The following is a 19,148-nucleotide window of genomic DNA, read 5'->3' on the forward strand; positions in this document are numbered from 1 at the left end:
CTATACATGTTGTTTTCGATGATAATCCCCTTCCAAGGAAGGATTCTTGTGTGAATGATGATGTAGGTGTTATAAATACAAATGATGTTAGACATGAAGTTGGAGAACCATCATCAAAGGAAGAAACGAAAAATGAGGAAACTCATGATCCTCTTGAGAATCCAACCATTGAAGAAAGGGAAGTATCTTATCCAAGAGAGTACAACTATGTCAAGGATGGTGAAATTATAGGTGATCCATCAAAAGGGGTAACGACTCGATCTTCTCTTAGAAATATTTGTAATTATGTTGCATTTATCTCATGCATAGAGCCTAAGAATATTAAAGAAGCATTAAATGATGAACATTGGATTATGGCTATGCAAGAAGAGTTAAATCAATTTGAGAGAAGTAAAGTATGGACATTAGTTGAAAGGCTAGTAATAAATCTACTGTAGGTACTAGATGGGTATTTAGGAATAAGCTTGATGAGAGTGGTAATATAGTGAGAAACAAGGCTAGACTTGTTCTCAAGGGTATACTCAAGAAGAGGGCATAGACTATGATGAAACATATGCTCCCGTAGCTAGGATGGAAGCAATTAGAATGTTATTAGCATTTGCATGTTTTCATGAATTTAAATTATATCAAATGGATGTTAAAAGTGCATTTTTAAATGGTTTTATAAAAGAAGAAGTGTATGTGGAACAACCTCCAGGTTTTGAAGATTCAAAATTTCCAGATCATGTTCTTAAATTGACAAAAGCTCTTTATGGTTTAAAACAAGCTCCTAGAGCTTGGTATGAAAGATTGTCAAATTTTTAATTGAAAAAGGTTTTTCAAAAGGAAAGGTTGACACTACATTGTTTTTAAAGCATAAAGGTAAAGATTTATTAGTAGTTCAAATTTATGTTGATGATATAATATTTGGTTCTACTAATGATATTCTTTGCCAAGAATTTTCTAAGCTAATGCAAAGTGAGTTTGAGATGAGCATGATGGGGGGCTCTCATTTTCTTGGGACTCCAAATCAAGCAAAGAAAAGATGGCATCTTCATTAATCAAGCTAAGTACGTCAAAGATATGCTCAAGAAGTTTGGACTGGAAAATGGGAAACCTCATGACACTCCAATGAGCTCTTCAACAAAGCTTGACTTAGATGAAGGAGGTAAATGTGTAAATGTTAAATTATATAGGTCAATGATTGGCTCTTTGCTTTATCTAACTGCAAGTAGACCGGATATTATGTTTAGTGTTTGCTTATGTGCTAGATTTCAATCATGTCCTAAGGAATCACATTTACTAGCTGTTAAGAAATCTTTAGATACCTTAAGGACACTCCTAGTTTAGGACTTTGGTATCCTAGAGACTCTAGCTTTAGCTTGCATGCTTTTTCTGATGCGGATTATGGAGGATGTAAAATAGATAGGAAAAGCACCTCCGGTACTTGCCAATTCCTTGGAAATATGCTGATTTCTTGGTTTTCAAAGAAACAAAATTGTGTTGCATTATCTACCACTGAAGCGGAATATATTTCAGCCGGTAGTTGTTGTGCACAAGTTTTATGGATGAAACAACAACTTTTTGATTATGGAATTGAAGTAGGTACTATTCCTATCAAGTGTGACAATACTAGTGCTATTTGTCTCACTAAAAATCCCATCCAACACTATAGAACTAAACATATTGAAATTAGACATCACTTCATTAGAGACCATGTCACTAAGGAAGATGTAATTCTAGAATTTGTTGATACTTTGCATCAATTAGCGGATATTTTTACAAAACCCTTAGATAAGGAAAGGTTTTGGACACTTAGGAGAGAATTAGGTTTAACTGACCTATCTTCACTTAGTGTTTAAAATAATTCAGCACTTTTAATAAATACTAAAAATGCTCATAATAGTAATTTTTGATTGCATTCATTTCTATTAATTAGGGGGAGTTTATGATTCTTGATGAAAAATTAACTTTATGTTCAAATATTGATTAAAGATTAATTTAATTGTTTGAACATAATTATTTTTCAATATATGAGTTGCCTATACCACTAGAGAAGATTAATTTAGCATTTTATGTGCTTAAAAGTCGGATTTTAGCATTTTGGTGCAGAGGGAATCGATCCCCCCATGAGGGAACCGATTCCCCCCATAGGGGAATCGATACCCCCTGGGGTTCTGTTAAAATCGGGCAAGAACACCCCAAAACCCCAAAATCTATTCCGCCGTTTCTCACCCTCAAACACTCAAATCTCCATTCTTTCCTCAAATCATTGATTTTAATCGGAAAACACTTCAAATATCATCTCCTAAACTTGCAATCATCATTAAAATCATGCAAACAACATCTAAATCCCCTCAATCTTCATCTTTCAAGGTAAATTTTTCTAAACTCTCTATTTCATTGATTTTTGAACATAAGATTAGTTTTAATTAGTTCTAGGTTGAAATAGTGATCGGGCATTGATTGTTTAGTGATTAAACTAGATGTTACAACTAATTTCATCAAAAACACAAAAATTTTCCAAAAATTTTAAATTTTCAAAATTAAAAAAAAATTGTTGTTTTTCAAATCATTGTGTTTTGATTAAATTATGTTGTTGTTATGAAAACTATACATATATTGTTTCTCAAAACGATATTTTTCAAAAGTTTTTCAAAAACTTTGCCCATTAGGATTGATTTAGAGAACCTTGAAATATTGAGGACTCAATTGAGTTTTGGGATTAATTGAATTGCATACATTTGTTTTTTTAAAATTGCAGGTTATCCAATCTATTCCGATTTCCTTCACCATGTCTAATACTAAACGTGCTAGGTCTTCATCTAGTCGTTCACACCAAATCCACCTCCAAATCCTCCACCTATTCCAATTTCTAATCCTAATCCTATTGATCCTAATTTGACTATCCAAAATTCGTGTTTCAATCATCCTGGTCCTAGAAATCATCGTTTTTAGTATTATCAATATTTCGACTCTTACAAAATCCGGGAAGAACGTATTCTTTCTCGTCAAGCTATGTTAGCTATCAATTTTAAATATCTTCCTCTTTTACAAGAGTGGAAATTTGATAAACTCTTTGACCTTGAACCCATCGTTTACCATCAACTTGTTTGTATTTTCTATTCTATTGTCGTTTGTGTTAAAGACCAAACTGAAACAGAAACCATAGGAATTCGTTCCTACCTTCTAGGACAATTCTTATATATTGACTCGGCTTACATAGCCAATACATTCGGATTAGATAATGAAGGGATTTCAAATGAAAAACAGGTTTTAGGATCTCGTTATAAAAGAAGGGATAGTGCAAGTGTCCTAGACCTTCATGAATGTTTTCTTCATCTAATGATTTCTTGGTGGTTTCGACCATCTGGAGGTCGTTATTCTACTCTTAGAGCCTTAGATCTTTGGTGGTTACATTGTTTCGAAAACAATATTAAAATCAACCTACCTCAGATTATTTTTGCTGAAATTGTTGAAACCGTAAATCTTGTTCCTAATAAAAAAACTTTGTTCATCTCTCGTTTACGGTTGTATTTTGAGTAATCTGTTTTCCAAAGCTAGGCTTAGAGTCGGTCTAGATGCCGTTTTTCCTCTTAAGAAACAAATTAACCTTCTTTCCTTAACGAGAGCGGGATGGATTAAGGATAAGGAAACCGGGGAATGGGTTCGATCTTCTGCAACTACTCCGGGAGCTAGTTCTTCACAAGCTTCACCCGAAGCTGACGAAGATCTCGAGCTTGAGCAATTAATGCGAGACATCGATGAAGCTGAAGATGAACCTGAGCAGCCCGAGGAGCTGCCCGAAGAGCAAGTACAACAATCGACTCAAATGCCTCCATATTTTCAATCTTTTATGGAGACATTTGATTACCGATATGCGACCATGGATTCGTGCTTTAATTCTATAGAGTCACATTTATCCACAATGGGAGCTCAACAATTAGAAATTCTTCGGGAAATGCGTGCAAATAATGAAGCAACCAACGCACGTATTAATGACCTCACTAACGAAATGGCCGTTATGCGAGCTCGTTTTCCTCCTCCTGATCCGGATATGTGATTAAATGTTTTACTTTGTTTTCCAAACTTATTGTTTTAACATTTTGAATATTTTGGAATGTTTGAATTTATGGATGGTGTGAACTTATATGTTTGGTGTGATTTATTCATTATTGCATCATTTACATTATTATTAGCAATATGACCAATTTTACCATATCACATTGTTTATGAATATTGATTATGGAACTAATGGCTAACGGTTCTCTTGATTGTTATCTTAGCAGCTTATGCATACATATACCTAATCAATTGGCTACATATTTTTCACGTTTATTTGAATCTTTTTGATTTAACAAAAAGGGGGAGAAAAGTGTGTTTTAAGTGTGTTTTTAAAATGATAAATGGGAGAAGTGTTAAAGTAAGGGGGAGTAATTTCAAAACTTTGATTTCAAAATCTTAAAATTACTAAAATGTTTTGTTATATCAAAAAGGGGGAGATTGTTGAAAAATTTTTGATATTTCGATATAACAAATTAAGTTAAACGAATTTTAAGATTTTCCAAAATGATTTTCTAAGTATATTCGATATAATTATTCGAATATCAAAACATTACTCAAAATATTTCAAAAATCATTTTTAATCCTTACTTAAGTGTAAAATTAAGTTTTAATCTTAAAACAATTTCAAAATAATCTTTCAAAGTATTTCGAACCATTTCAAAGCCAAAAATTCCAGATTGCTCAGAGGGAACCGATTCCCCCCCAAGGGGGTACCGATTCTCCCCTGAATGGTTTGGCTCCGAGATTTCCAGAATGCTCGGAGGAAACCGATTCCCCCATAGGGGGTACCGATTCCCCCCTGTTTCATGGTCGAAATATTTGAATTTTACACTTAGGGAACCGATTCCTTATGAGGGGAACCGATTCCCCCCACGCTCCAAACTGTTTTATTAATTGTTTTCACACTAAAACGGCTATATGATCTTCACTAATCATCCCCAACGTTCAGAAGTGATTCAAGGTGTATTTAAACAAGTTCTGAAGCCCTTGATCAATGAGAAATCATAGAGAAACAAGAGAGAAAGCATCAAACATCAAGTTTGTGCAAATCAAGCCAATTTTCCTTTCAAGAACACCATTTGTGCTCATTTGTAATTATCTTTGAGTGTTCTTTTCTTGTTCTAGAATTGTGCAAACATCTTACCTTGTGAGGTTTTCCTTGTAAGTTTGCAAATTTGTAATCTTCTCTTTGGGAAAAGAGTGTTCTCAAGAATTGGGGTATATTCTTGAGGGTGTTGTAAGGTTATCTCTTTGGCCTCAAAAGAAAGAACAAATTAGTGAATTTGTTGGAAAATCCTTAGTGTGGATAGCTAAGGTAGTGGACGTAGACTTTGATTGAGAAAGTCGAACCACTCTAAATCGCTGTGCAAATCTTTTCAATTTTCTGCAAAAGCTTCCACCGAATTTTTAATTGCCAATTCACCCCCCTCTTGGCTAATTCCGTCGATCGATTAACTCAACAGTGGTTGGTGTAGTGAGTCGTTACATGGAAGCTCCTAAGTCAACTCACATAAAAGTTGTTAAAAAAAGATTCTTTACTATCTAAAAGGTACTACTGATTTTGGGCTATTTTACATGTATTATCACGACTTTCAGCTTAGGAGATTTTGTGATAGTGATTTTTCGGATACATTGATGATAGAAAAACCCATGTACCTCTAGATTTGTGTTTTTCTTGGGAGATTGTTGCATCTCTTAGAGTTCAAAGAGGTAACTCATTATAACTCTTCCCACATGTGAGGTTGAATATGTGCAACAACTTCTTGTACTTGTCATGCCACTTGACTAAAAAGATTAGTGAAAGAACTTTACTTGCCACAAAAATGACCTACTAAAATTTGCATTGATAACAAGTTTGCACAAAGCACTTGCAAAGAATTCAATGTTCCATGATTGAAGCAAACATATTGACATCAAATATCATTTTATTAGAGAACATATTATCAAAAAAGAAGTGTAGCTCAAGTTTATAAAGACTCAAGATCAAGTTGTAAATATTTTTACAAAACCTCTCAAGTTTAAAGATTTTCGAAGAATGTGTGAAAAGCTAGGCGTGGCGAAGAAATGTTCAAATTAAAAGAGAGTGTTGAATATTATGATTTAAACATGATATTCTACGAATAAGTGTAATATGTATGTGACTATTCATCAAGAGTGGATATGCCTATTTTCGAAGAATGTGTGAAAAGCTAGGCGTGACGAAGAAATGTTCAAATTAAAAGAGAGTGTTGAATATTATGATTTAAACATGATATTCTACGAATAAGTGTAATATGTATGTGACTATTCATCAAGAGTGGATATGCCTATTTATGATGAATAGATATGATCATGTATGATGAAAATGTGAAATGAATAGTTTTGACTACTCTAATAATCACTTACAATTCATAGATAAAGAATTGTAAGTGATGAAACAAAGTATTATATTTCAAGTGCATTAATATATTTTCTTCCTCTTTACAAGATTATGTTATTATACTTTTATACCTTCAGCACAAGATTGTACTATTATACTTTCATATCTTCAACAAATACAAGTAATCATTGAAATAAATTCAACCATATTATTACAGTTTTATTTTTATAGTCATTTGATCAGAAAGTAACCCTAAATTTGGATGGAAGGGATTGAAACAATGCCAACAATAATATGCCCTCTTTCGAAGACCAGAACTTGGGTCTGGATCCTTAGACCACTCGGCCATCCTTCAAGATAGATCTAATATTCTTCTTTGTTATTATAATACGTTAATATACGCCTGACTTATTCTTCCCGTTCCTCTCTTTAATTTTTTATTTTTTTTATTAAAATAAAACTATTTTAAAATCAAATTTATATTAAATTAAATCTATATATTTTATTCTTTTAAAAGTATCCAAAATACGATTTTACTATAATAATTTCAATATATTTTATTTTTCATTCAGAAATTTAAAAATAAAAGGAAATACATCAAACATATATAGAACCTATTATATCGTAATATGAATGATGTTAAATTTGTTAGTTCTCTGCTACTAAGGTAAGTGCTATAATATGGCAAAAAAGTTAGCCTTTGGAGAAAGCATAGGGCTAATGTGATTTTTTTTAGTTGTTCTCCTCCTCCTTTAGGGTTTTAATTAATCCATGTCATATACATGATTTTGATGGATAAGTCTCCCATCAGGTATTTTTTATATGCACAAGATCTCAAATTTAAAATCTGTTTAAACGATACTAAATTACTTACCATTTGAATCAACTCCGTGAGTAAAGCTACAGTATATTTAATAAATTGACAAGATTAGATTAGTGTGAAGTTTGAGTGAAAGGTTGGTGTTAGTCATTCCACGATGATTGTTGATGGTGAGTCTTGATGGTTATTGGATTGTAATTATAAATTCATATAAATTATACTTTTTAATAATTAAATAAGATTTAATTATTTTTCTATTAAAATTAAAATTAAATTATAATAAAAGATTAATAGTAGATTGATCATTATAATTTTTATTATTTATTTAAGGGTAAACTGCACCAACTACTATCAAACTTTAAGCGTTTACTTGTTTATATCATTGAATTTTAATTTTGTCAACTTTAACACTAACGATTATTTTAGGATACAATTATACCACTCCACCAATAATGACTTAACGGGATGATGACATGACAACTCTGGCCGTTGTTATTCTCATTAAAATCATTTAATCCAAGTAGGATCTTGTTGGCATTTTAACCCTTTTTTATTTCATATAAAATCTTAATTTACAATCCTAAATCACAAATTTATTTGTTTAGTTCTCCTTTAATTAGCGACAGAAATAGGAAGTAGGAAGGAGAAGTTCGACGGCGACACAGGCGACGGCCGAAATAGAGCAAAACTAAGTTTTCATCGATTGTCGAAACCATTTGGAATCTGTTTTCGCAAATGGACTCTCTCTCTAAATAACATTTCTCTTCTTTTTCTTTAAATACTCTGTTTTCTTGCTCTATTTCTTCATTTGTTCCATGGCTAGCTAAAGGTAACTCCTAAAGCCTACAAGTCGAAGAAGAAGAGATGTATGAAGAAGATCAACAACATGCTAAAAGCAAAGCATTTTTTGGCGGTGATGAACAAGAAGAAGATTCAAAAATCTTAGCATCACTTTATTCTTCTTCATTTTCTTCGATTTTCGACAAATCTTCTTTAGCGTTGGGCTTTCTACAAGAGTCGAAAAAGAATCTTCTCCATTTTTCTTGGGGTCTAACAAGAGGCTTTCCCTCGACTTTCCTGGGGAATTAAGACAAAACAGAGAATCGATGATCTATTTGCAGCGGTTGTTACGACGAGTAGGGGCTCCCGATGGATCAAATTTTGAACAGATTTGTTTGGAGCATTTGACATTAACTGACCTGTGAATGAATAAAAAAAATGGGTATGCAGATCAAAATGAAGAAGAATAAGAGAGAAAAATATAATTGAAAATTTTATTTTTAATCCGTAAGTTATTTAAAATTTTAGAATTAATCTTAATTGAAATTTTAAATTTTTAGAAATTTTATAATAATAAAGTAAGAATTCAAGCTCGCCCAATGGTTAGGTTAAGCTTTAACTTTTACTACCATGGGTTATAGAGTTCAAATACCCCGAGCGCAATATTTCAATATTTTTTCTTAAGCAAACAACGTCGTTTTGGAGAGGTATTCATATCGGTAATGTCATGGTGCACGATTGTCATGCCATCATCCCGTTAAGTCATTAACGACGGAGTGATATAATTGAACGTAAAATTAAACCTTAGTGCTTAAATTGACAATATTAAAAGTTAGATGGTATAAACGAGCTGACGCTTAAAGGTTAGTAGTATCTAGTGTACTTTACCCTTTATTTAATAAGAACAATTTAATTAGTGATGTGCATCGATACGATGTGTGATATTAATGGTATGTTTTGGTATACCACGTCTAATTTAAAATTCTCAAATATAAGAATTAAAATATCTTAAAATAAAAAAATCATTTTATATAAATTTTACTCATCATGTTATCTACAGTGTCAATCATTAAAAACCATACACCTCGCTGTTTTTCTTTTATGAAACTAATGAATTCACAATTAATTTCTCAAGTAACCATCTACTTTTACATTTACATTTAAGAGAAAAAAATAAAATTTATCATTAGAAAAAAACGACAGGAAAAAGATAGTACCATAAATAATTTTGAGTGGATGAATCTATAAATACGTGATAAGAATGATTCATTTAATAAAATTTTGCTAACCCGGATTAATTGGTGATTCTCCGAGCTCTTCCTTTAACGGTATTGGTGGTGTTTCAAATGCCATTATTTTTAATCCTTTCGTTTCTGAAATTTTGAATAGATTTTGTTATCCTCCCCGTGAATTGGGTCCTCCACCCGCAGCTCCAAAGTCTCTCTCTTTCTCTCTCTCTCTCTCTCTGTGCCTCATTGTTTTGTCCATAAGCTGTAACATATTCTGGGACTGTAAGAGAAAAAGACTCAATAACCCAACTCTAACCTTGGGTTTATAAAAAAAAATTAACAAGACAACAAAAACCCTTACCAGTTACCACCTTCTTATACATATATATATTCTTTAATTTCTTACCCTTACTGTTTGAAATTTGGAACTGTTCAAATTTTTTTATCGTTTCCAACTCCCCATGTTTAAGCCCGCGTCTCCCTCTCCTTCTTTGACTGCCTCGGTCACATCACCCCCAGATTTCCCTTGACCGATAGGCTCTGCATTGTTTTTTTAAACCCCTGATATTCATTGTTTACTTTCGGGCATTTCATCAAACAGGTTTCTCGTTTCAGACATGGATGAACAGCCTCCCAAAAACGAAAAGCTTGAAGCTTTTCGAGTCACAAACACTCTCAAAGACCTTTGTTTGAATAATAACAATGTTAGCATTTCTGGGTCTGATTCTCTTATTAGTTGTAGCAATAACGGAAGTAGCAGCAGTGGCAGTTTTCAAGATGTTAGCGTCAATAAGAACAGTTTAGCATTAGTTTGTGTAGTAGTGTTAGTAAGAATGCGGAAAGTAGTGACTGTGAAGAGAGTGAAAAGAGTAGTTTTAGGAGTTTTTGTACATCGAAACCTCATAAAGGAAATGATAGAAGATGGGATGCGATACAGCATGTTAAGGGCAAAGATGGGGACTTGGGGTTAGCTCATTTCAGGTTGTTGAAAAAGTTAGGGTGTGGAGATATAGGGAGTGTTTATTTAGCTGAGTTAAGAGGGATGGGATGTTTGTTTGCAATGAAGGTTATGGATAAAGGGATGTTAGCTGGGAGGAAGAAATTGATGAGAGCACAGACTGAGAGAGAGATATTGAGGTTATTAGATCATCCATTTTTACCCACCCTTTATTCGCATTTTGAGACCGAGAAGTTTTCTTGTTTGCTGATGGAGTTTTGCAGTGGTGGTGATCTTCATATTCTCCGGCAACGGCAGCCGGGCAAGCATTTTACCGAACCCGCGGCACGGTTCGTTTCTATCTTTTAAGGTTTAACTAATATGTTTCTGTCTTATTGTTTATAGTACTAGTTAAGGGAATGTTATTTAAGGACTTTCAACTATAAGGATAATTTTTATTGAACCATAGTTTGGAGTGGATATATTCTGAATTCATGTGATTGAAAATATCAATTTCTATCTTCTTGCAGGTTTTATGCTTCAGAAGTCCTTCTAGCCCTTGAGTATCTACACATGATGGGGGTGGTGTATAGGGATTTAAAGCCTGAAAATGTATTGGTGAGGGAAGATGGCCACATTATGCTATCAGATTTTGATTTGTCATTGCGATGTTTAGTCAATCCTACTCTTGTTCAGTCGTGTTCCGAGGCATCGTGTAGAATCGCTTCATACTGCATTCAACCAGCCTGCATTGATCCAGCGTGCAAATTACCGGTATGCGTAGAACCTGCTTGTTTGCAGCCATCTTGCTTTAAGCCTAGGTTTCTTAGTTCTAAATCAAGGAAGGTGAAGAGTGAAAGAACAAATTTGGTGAATTCAGATTCATTTCCTGTACTTATTGCAGAACCAACAAACGCCCACTCCATGTCATTTGTTGGGACACATGAATATTTAGCTCCTGAGATTATACGAGGAGATGGTCATGGGAGTGCTGTTGATTGGTGGACATTTGGTATTTTCTTGTATGAATTACTACAGGGACGAACGCCATTCAAGGGAAATGACAATCGGGAAACATTGTTCAATGTGGTTGGTCAGTCCCTAAAATTTACAGAGGGATGTTCAATCAGTTTTGCTGCAAAGGATTTAATCAGGGGTCTGCTTGTGAAGGATCCTCAAAAGAGATTAGGCTTCAAAAGAGGTGCCACTGAGATCAAGCAACACCCTTTCTTCGAAAGTGTTAACTGGGCTCTTATCCGCACCACGCATCCTCCAGACATCCCTAAACCCATCGATATCACATTGCTAAACCGAGCATTTAAGTCTTCAGTGCCTCCAAATGATAAGGGAACCACAGACTCAGACAGGTCATCTGGTCCTTACTTAGATTTTGAGTTTTTATGAAATAATGGTTAGCTTAGATTGTTGATGTATCATGTTCTCAATGAAATCTGTATTTCCTTTTTGCCATGTGACATGCCTTTTTCCATCAAAAGTAACAGTTGGCGCGACTCGAAACATGAATTCCTTTCGAAATACATGGACAAAAATTGAAGCAACTTTTGCAGTGACTTGTCCTTCATTCATACCTTTTGATCTCTGTAGTATGGAAGAGTCTCTCATTTGGGGACCTCCATTTGTGGAGCTTTTTAAGCCCTTTTCCATTTTCACTCCTTCGTATAAACTTTATCTGCTAATCAACTGTTGCTAAAGAATCTGAAACATGACAAGAGACAAGTCATTGTAAAGGCTTTGTTGTTAACGGTTTGATGCCTACGTTGCTGCATTGTTTCATTTTGTTTCTTATATTTGCTTTATTTGTCCAGGAAACGCACTCTTTTCCAAAATCCAGGCTTTTCCCTTTCTTCATTTTTCTTAAACATGACCCTCTGCTCGAATACGAATACTTGAAAAATACAAATGGTTGGATTAACATAGTAGGAAAAGAGGGTTGGCAGTGATTAGAAAAGAATGAGAAGAGTGATTCCAGACATAATTTAGACATATAGAAATAACAAAAACTGACAATGTGTTTGTGTTGTTGGAATCTCTATTGGGTTCTTTATCTGAATTGTGTTCTTAAAGTTCAACTCTGGAAAAGCTCCTGGTTCTCAGACAGTTTAAAACCATTGGTTTCCAAGTTTGTTTATTACTTAGACTTTAAATACCCATGTTTCAGTTATAAAAAAGTTTGAATTGTTCTCAAGAAAAGATGCCTTGAATCATGGCTGTCCATTAAAGAAGTGCTCTTAGAGCCCTTAAATATATATTATTTTAAATTTGGTTTCAACAAAGCACATGTCCACTCTTTTCACTTCTTGGGAACATTTGTTTGACGGAAACAAATATCAAAGGTTAGGTACGGCAACAGGGGCGTGCCGGGGTGGGTTTGCAACTCCTCATAACAATCACTAAAAATAAATGAAAATCAATTTTTAGGAGTTGACAATTTGATTTCAATTTCGAATAAATGAGCTTGAAGTCAAAGGTGTTTGCAAATAATTTTTGGGACCTAGAATTTTCATTTTTTTTAAAAAAAGAAAATGATAATGAAGGATTATGCCAAAATCGAAGTCTTTAGGATTAATTTTTGGACGTAGGGTTTATATTGGTGCCCAAATATGTAATGCCCTAAATTCGTATGAGTTCAAGGTGTTATATTGGGCCACTGAAATGACCACAACTATACAATTTTTATTAAAATACTTTATCTTTAAATATTTGAATTCCATCAAGTCTCATAAAATATTTAAATTAACGTGTGTGAATAACTTCAAAATAAATAAGTCCTATAGACTGAATTTTTGTAAAAGTCCTATAGATATGCAAGTCCACTACAATATTTAGAATTGTATCCTAAAAGCAATCGCTAATCCTATGATTATAGTGCTCCACGAACCACTGAGTCAATTAACTTACGAACGGAAACATCCAAATAGTTGAGTTTCACATGCTCAATATTATATCGTTAATACTAAGATTATATCATGAGTGTCATAAATATATGCATAGAAGAATATAAAATGGCAATAAGTATATTCATGATCATATATCAAGAATGACATGCTTCTCTAACTAGTCTCATGCTTTCCTTGATTTACAACTCAGGTTCTAGCCATGAACTATTATCATTAGGCCCTCTAGACAATATAGTATGTACGCGTATCAATATGCCATCTCTCGACCTCATCTAGCATCAAGTATATAAATATAGATGATCTCAGAATATTCATTCAGGGCTAGAGTTAGGATTGAACTATGAGGGGGTAAGTTGTTTAACTTTGAAATAAATAAGGTCTTTAAAATTGAATAAACCACAAAATTTAAAGGAGTTATGGTTTAACTTTACTAATTTTAAAATTAAACCGTCTTAAAGAGTACTTAAACCAGAAAAATTAGAAGTTAAAATTTCATTTTAAAATTGAAAGGGTCCTAAAATATAATTAAACCAATAGATTTTGGAAGAGACAAAGGCTTAATTGTAATAATTTCAAAAATATTAGTGACCTAAAACCAATTAAACCATCAAAGTGGAGAGGCATTTGCCCCTCACAGCTTCCACGTAAATTCATCCTTGTATCCATCGAGATTGCATCACCAAGGACGTAATAGTATACACGTGTATGATAAATATCGCCACTAAGGCCGTATTAATATATCATCGAGTGTCCATATTATTTTCCTGATTGTCACTAAGCTCACATCTTTATATAGTATTAGAGTTCCACTATACAATTCATTATATTAAGTATGTTTAATTCATTATCCGCCCCTACACAAACGTCTGTGCTTACACTACTAAGTCAAGGTCTATCATAATCACGCCACTAAGGTCAACCATAATATCCTTACACCATTAAGGTCACTAATTAAGGCCTAAATCTATAAATTCGAATCTCACACTTTAGCCCAACTCAATGTTACCGTTTAGTCCGACTTGGAAAATAATAAGTTTACTCTCTTTATAGTATTATTAACATATAGGAAGCTAATGTCTCATATTTAAATTTAACTGGACATTCTCTTATATACTACAAGTGTCACACCCTATATAATAATAATAATAATAATAATAATAATAATAATAATAATAATAATAATAATAATAATAATAATAATAATAGATTTAAAAATTAATTTAGGGACCAAAATGGTGAATTTGAAAACAACTGGGTTGGTTTCAAAATTCAGGGAAGTTGAGGGACTTAGCCCTGAATTTTCTCATTCTTTTGATCATGAAAAATATATTTGATATTTTTGGCCTAGGTTTTTTAAACCCCAAATTTCCCAAAACCTAAATCCTTGGTAATCGTCGCCTTCCACCTCGATTTCTCGTCGTCCGACTACTTATGGATCGTGCCACCACCCGCATTTGACTCGCCATCAATCGACGATCAAAACCCCTCAAATCCATTGTCGAAAGTAAGCATCGTTCGCCGAAGATCTCACTGCAAAGAGTCACCGAAAACCCACTCCATCACCTTGGTTATTCCTCGATTTCAGTCGATCCGGTGTTCGGCTCATCAACCTTGTGTGATTTCGAGCAAAACCAGATCGGGTTCGTCACCCATCGTCAACGTTTTCACCAATTGCCGGTGTTGGTAAGCTTAGTTTTAATTTTTGGATAATTGTCATGGTTTTGGGTGATTGTTGGGTTTAATTTTGGTTGGAAATGATGTGTTGATGCACCGAAGTAATCGACCGATCGACCCGCCCCTTGTCGTCGTCGCACACGCCGCCAGGCGTCGCCGAGCGCACGTGGGGCTCTTCCCCATCCAAGGAAACCTTCTGGAACTGGTTTAGTGAACCAAACCGGCCTGACACGGTCTGAATCGGGTCGTCTGCTCGACCCGAACCTATCTAATTGTTGACTGATATGATCGTTGGCTGTTGATCGATCTGACCGTTGAATTTGACCAAAAATGTTAAATTTTCATAAAAGTCATATTTTATGTTTTCGACGTCTTGAGTTTGAATTCGAAGTTCGTTTCCCCAAATTCAAACAAGGTAAGCTATTTTCAGTATTTTACATTCTGATTCGATCCGTTTTTCGTAATTAAGCCTCGTTTCTGATGTAATTTATGTTTATAAGTATCCGAGATAGTATTGGACGTTGGATTCAAGTTTGAGAGTGATCAAATTGAGTTTAAATGTTTGATCGGTGGAGTAAAAAAATCGAGGTAATGCATTACCACCTTATGCATGTTTTATGGAACTTGTTGGTATTGGTAAATGCATATATGAACATGTCTGGTCTCATATGTATAGTTAATTATTTCTAAACTCGATCCAAATACGGTAAAAAGTTGGTAACTTAATAAAACTCTGATGACTTGTATAAGAAATTAGAAGATTGATAAGGAATACTTTCTAGTTTAGAGATCATCCATAAAAGAAATAACCTCAGAATCTCTAAATTCTACTTGTCCTTGTTAAAAGCTTTAATACTGAAATTATCTAGTTAAGAAATTACAAAATTACCCCTATAAGGTTAAATTCCTGATACGCTCGGATTGTCACTGATAACCGGATCTTAACATTCGATAAGGTACAAGACCTATAATTATTGATTTATCAGTAAGCACCTAAAGACTAAAACATCGAAAGTACTATTCATGTTTGAATTATTCAGAAAAAATGAATTAAATAGAAAGATTGGACGAAAGAAAAGGAATGGAATACCCTTGAACTATAAAATGACCAAAATACCCCTGGAGGGTAAATGACCTAAGATACCCCCAAGTCATGGAATAACTGAATACATGTTCGTCTCCTCTAGGTTCGATCCATGATAATTCTGAAAGTGAATAGCTCAGCTTAACTCAACTATATGGCGGAATTAGAACTAAGAAATGAATATTTGTGAGACTACTCTACCTGCAAACTTGGTAAGTACCGTATTATTGGGATCTGACCAGTTCGACTGGATTTGGAAGCTGGTTAAGACACTTGAAATCTGAAATATTGTAAATCACTGCTTGCCTTTATTAAACTGAATTAACAAAATTTTTAGGAATTTAAATGACTATAATGCCCTTATGTGTGTATGATTTACGGAATCACCACAATAATATTTTAATCTTAAATAATTATGATGTAGCAGTTTCTAACACATCCTAGGGTTATATCTGAATATTATACGATACTAATGTGTCATTTGCCTAATGATTGATCAATCAGTTAGTAATCAAACTTCTTAAAAAGGGATCACATTACTCAAGTTCGATCAATTGACAAAGTTTCATATTTACCTCATCGAATAATTACCATGTACCTTCGGAAAATAACTAGATCCTCTAGTGTGTTCCTTGTGTGCCATATACCTGTTTTAAATGTATGTTTGAAATATCGTGTGCACATGATTGTTTTATCTGTTTTGAAATGTGTTTTACCGAGATTTCTGAGTTACTGAAGTTTTAAGCATGACTGTCTATTTATGATCTCTAGATATTGTTTCTACTAAATTGATATACCTAAACTTTGATTTCTTTGCTACCGTAATATATTGTCTAAAAACTAATTTCTTCGGGGAACTCTGGATCTGGTATGAAGTCTATGCAGGTTTAGCTCTGATCAAGCTAGTAATTCCTTATATAGGTTCAACTCTGATCAAGCTGGTAATTTCTTATACATGTTTAACACCGATCGGCTGGTAATTCTTTATATATGTTCATTACCGATCAACTGGTAATTCCTTATGGATCTAAGGCGACCCTTGGGTAGGCTCTAAGGCCCAATAGGCCGAATGGTAAGACTTATGGACCCTAAGGTACTCCCTTAAGGTGACACCTCTACTATGTGCTTTTGTAAGTTCTTATGGACCTGAGGACACACCTCTCAGGTGGGATCCTACCTTTTGGATAGGGTAAGACCTTATAGACCCAAGATGCTCCCTTATATTGACACCTATGCCCAATGGGCCTAGGGTAAGTCCTTATGGATGTAGTTCTGGGGAACTGCATATTAATGTTCGGTTGGAGGTATTTACTGTGGTCTTAAAAATAAGTTTTAAACGGTTACTGTTTTAAAAAGACATGTTCATTTTCACTGGATTTTAGTTGGAACACAATAGACATCCTATTATGATCTCCTGAACTTGGTCCTTTGAACTTTTCCTTTGAATTGTAAGCTTCCTGTCTTTTACTCGAAGAAATATCAGTGGAACCTCAGCTCATTCTGAAAACCTGTAGACATCTGAATAAATAAAGAAAAATTTATGACTTTCCATTTATATGCATGTCCTTCAGCATCACTTGATAGTTTCGTATTAATGAGCTTCCCAAATCTCACTCTTTGACTCACTATTTTAGGTTAAAAGATTTGATCCAACACATCTATTGACATCTGTAGTGGGAGTTCCTTTGGCTTGGGTTGAAGAATACGATACAAGTGTAATTAGGGGAATGTAGGTCACATTTGATTTTTATACTGAATATGAAATTTGTATGATTTTAATTCGATTTGTAATATATGAATGGTTTTCTAAAATTTTATTTTAATTACAAATTGTTTTATGATTTTACATGTTTTAACATAAATCCTAATTTTTCCTGGATTTTTATTATGAGTTGCTCCGATGACCCTAATGTGATACCTCAGATCGATTAGGTCACCCGCATCGGTCTGAGGGTGTTACATTTAGTGGTATCAGATATTAGGTTGAGTCGAGTTTTTCTTGATAAACCAGCCGATCGACTGTCATAAGGTGTATGGTCTGTACGTGCCCCTATATTATGACCATACTCTTCTGAGTCAGAAATATGATGTTAAATCACATTTTGAAATATATAAGTAATTGTTTTCATTAAGGTTTGATATGTGATGGAAAAGAATATCGTTAACATTTGTTGAGATTCTGAAAATCGCTTCACGAGTAACGTACGAGTTACTGGTTGAAAATTTTGACCTAAATATGAGTTTTGCTACTTCCCAAACGTTCTGTGATGATAAGCTCATAATCTAACTTTCTAAGTAAAGTTTCGAGATTAAGAACTACTACCCAAGTGGACTGAAGAACAAGGTAATTGGTCCAAGCAATGACAAGGTGTTTCCCGCTAAAGTTTTGCATTGATGAATGTAATTGAAGAATTTATAGAATCATTCTTGTTCTAATTACAGGAGATTGAAACCCAATAGGTGTTGAGCTTTGTACCTCGATGATTTAATCAGTGTATGATTAAAGGAAAATGTTTGGGTACTTGGTAAAGAAGTAAGCTCGAGGTGATTCCATCAAGTATGAAAGAAATCAGTTATATATGTATGTTGTATTGAAGTTAAGCAAGTAATATTTTGATTAAGTATTGGTAATTAAGGTCCGATTGGTTATACGAGGAGAATAATGTTCCGATTCAGAGAATTGGTAAGGAATGGTTATGATAGGAATGTATACTCAGCTGGGTAAGACTTAGTAGAGGAATAGTATTTTTGTAAAAGATACATGTGAGGCAGAGAAATAAATGAAGACTCAGTTTCCGCATTTGTTTGCTTCAGGTAAATTTCGAGGACAAAAATTTCTTTTAGGGGGAGAATTGTCACACCCTATTTTATAATAATAATAATAATAATAATAATAATAATAATAATAATAATAATAATAATAATAAATTAAAGATTTAAAAATTAATTTATGGACCAAACTGGTGAATTTTGAAAACAATTGGGTTGGTTTAAAAATTCTGGGAAGTTCAGGGACATAGCCCTGAATTTTCCATTCTTCTGATCATGAAAAAATGGAAATTAGGTAGCAGGAGACACTTGAACCTGTGACCTAGGGGATGGTTACCCATGCCTTAGCCATCTACCCTAGGTCACTATTTGAGAGTAAATTAATTAAAAATATATTTGAAAATTTTCCCGGGTTTTTTAAACCTTAAATTAAATTTAAAACCCTAAATTTCACAAAACCCTAATCCCTAGTAGCCATCTCATTCCACCTCGATTCCTCGTTATCCGACCACTTATGGAGTACGCTGCCATTCA

General features: G+C 33.8%; 1 pseudogene; it reads left to right on the top strand.

Annotated features, from left to right (window-relative positions):
• The first annotated feature begins 9,842 nt into the window (after positions 1 to 9,842).
• On the top strand, positions 9,843 to 11,573 carry LOC120138560 (annotated as a pseudogene).
• The last annotated feature ends 7,575 nt before the right edge of the window (positions 11,574 to 19,148 follow it).

Source organism: Hibiscus syriacus, unplaced genomic scaffold (assembly GCF_006381635.1).
Source record: "Hibiscus syriacus cultivar Baekdansim isolate YM2019G1 unplaced genomic scaffold, ASM638163v2 tig00110694_pilon, whole genome shotgun sequence".
Classification (NCBI taxonomy): Eukaryota; Viridiplantae; Streptophyta; class Magnoliopsida; order Malvales; family Malvaceae; genus Hibiscus; species Hibiscus syriacus.